Source organism: Scyliorhinus torazame, chromosome 4 (genome assembly GCF_047496885.1).
Source record: "Scyliorhinus torazame isolate Kashiwa2021f chromosome 4, sScyTor2.1, whole genome shotgun sequence".
In the NCBI taxonomy this organism is placed as follows: Eukaryota; Metazoa; Chordata; class Chondrichthyes; order Carcharhiniformes; family Scyliorhinidae; genus Scyliorhinus; species Scyliorhinus torazame.
Genome location: NC_092710.1, coordinates 109,501,308 through 109,503,832, shown reverse-complemented (window position 1 = coordinate 109,503,832; position 2,525 = coordinate 109,501,308).

Genomic DNA, 2,525 nt, shown 5'->3' with positions numbered 1-2,525 from the left:
TGGCTCCCAGTCAAGCAAAAGTCTTGATGTTAAAATTCACATCCCTGTTTTCAAACCCCTCCATTGTCTAGCCCCTCCCTATGTTTGGAATCTCTTCCATCCCTACAGCCCTCTGAGATATCTGACCTCACGAGCACCCCAATTTCATTGCTCCCTGATTGGAGTCCGTGCCATCAGCTGCCTCAGCCCCAAGTTCTGGAATATCCTCCTTACGCTCTCTGCCTCATTTTCCTTCTTAAGATACTTTTTAAAACCTATTTCGTTGGCCAAGACTTTGGTCATCTACTTATCTCATGACGTAGCTTGTATCATACTGTTTCATAATGCTCCAGTGCAATACCTTGGGGTGTTTTAGTATGTTAAAGGTGAGAGATAAAATAAATTGTTGTTGCTGCATTTACCTACATATTAATTGCAACTGCCCTTCAAAAGTAACCCATTGGTTATCAGGTGCCTTGGGATGTCATGAGGATACTTTGGGCACACAGCATACCAGTTTGGCAGACCTACTCCCAATAAATCTTTGATCCCACTGGTAAATTCATGAGTACCTTTGCCTTTTTCCAACCACATGTCCAATACATCACCAAAACCACTTACTTCTACTTGCATAACATCTGATTATGCCCTGCCTCATCTGACCTGCTGCTGAAGCCCTCACTCTTGGCTTTGTTTTCCCTAAACTTGACTATTCTAATAGTCTCCTGGCCTCCAATCTACTTCCTTAAATAACCTTAAGCTCATCCAAAACTCTGTTGCTCATATCATAGCTTGCACCAAGCCCAATGCTTGCTGACTTATATGAGGCCTTGATCTGGCAATGGTTCAGTATTAAAATTGTCATCCTTATTTTCAAATCCTTCCATTGTTTTACCCTCCCTATCTCTATAACCTCCTTCAGCCCCACAACTGCTATTTTCAAAGCAAGTTTGAGTGTTAGAGAGCTTTCTGTTAGCAATCATCTCTGGATTGTCTAATTTCTCAACCCGCTCACGTCTATCTCACAGTGTGTCCTCAAGGGTCGATCCAAACTCATAATTCTTTGCCAGTTTCCATAGTATGGCTACAAATTGTGGAATATTTCCACCCTCTTCTTGACTACATCGATGAAATCTGAATATCTCTGTTATAATGGTTTGAGTGAGAATTTTTCAAGGGTCTCTGTTAATTCCAAGTAAGTTATTATATCAGGCTTTGCAGGATGGACACGACTTTGTAATAGGGTGAAGGTTTTCCTTTTCAAGAAAGTTGCTATTTCAATTTAATCCAGCATCCTGTTTGCAGCAAGGTATTGGAATCTCTCTTCAAAAGAAATCCGTGATTCTGCATTCTTCTCGAATGGTTCCAAAGCAGCACTTTTTCCCAGCATCTCGGTGACCTGTTCTTAACTTGTAGTACTTTCTTTAACTTTTCCGCCCCTTAGGGCAGCACGATGGTGCAGTGGTTAGCACTGCAGCCTCATGGCACCGAAGACCCGGGTTTGATCCCGGCACTGGGTCACTGTCCGTGTGGAGTTTGCACATTCTCACCGTCTCTGCGTGGGTCTCACCCCCACAACCCAAAGATGTGCAGGGTAGATGGATTGGCCATATCTTTTTATTAAAACAGTAAAAAATATATACAAGGCCAAACGGTACAAACACTAATTTTGTGTTGGAGAAAGTGGGTACCCTCCCCTCAGTACCAATGTACGGGGAGGGGGTGGATACTCTGATTATTAAAACAGTTCACAACACAGTTGTACAAAAAACAAATGGTACAAGCACTAAACTTTGGCTGAAGAGACCAGATGCCCTCACCTCTGTACCAACAGAAGGTAAAGGAAGGGGGTGGTGGGGAAAGGAGGGTGCTGGGGAGGGAGGGAGTCGGAGCGTTGGTGAAGGGGGGGGGGCCCAATAGAGCACTGCCTGAACTATCTACAGAGGCAGAAAAATAAAAGAACCTTCAATTATGATGTGCCAGATTCCGGGAGTCCCCCAGAGGGGCGACACAGTGTCAAGCACGAGTGAGCCCTTCACCCCACTGCAGAAAGCCTCATGTGCACCCTGCGCTCCCGACACTGGGCGGCTGACAGTCTTCGGACAGTCGCCCTCCGGGTCCGAATCCTCCACCACACTGAATGCGGCGGGCGACACTGGCCCACCAACCAACCCAGGGCCTGCCTTGATCGGGGTCCCGGGCCAGTGGGAGGCGGGGGTGCAGATGCCATACTAAATTGCCCCTTAATTGGAAAAATGAATTTGGTACTCGAAATTGCAAAAAGAAAAACACTTCTCCTCTCCTCTAATTTATTTTCCAATGTAATTACTTATTTTGATGTTTATCTACTAAAATAAAATGTTTTTTTTTGGCTGGACTGCGGCCTTAAGATATTTTTTTTGTAAACACCAGAAGATTTCAGCTGTAATTCTGCGTTGTCTTGGTTACCCTCGAGTTATTTTTGCTTTTCCCAAAAGCAGGCCTCTCCGAGTTTGAGGACCAGACGCTGCTGGGAAACAGTTGCTAAGGGAAAGTCCTTTTGCATT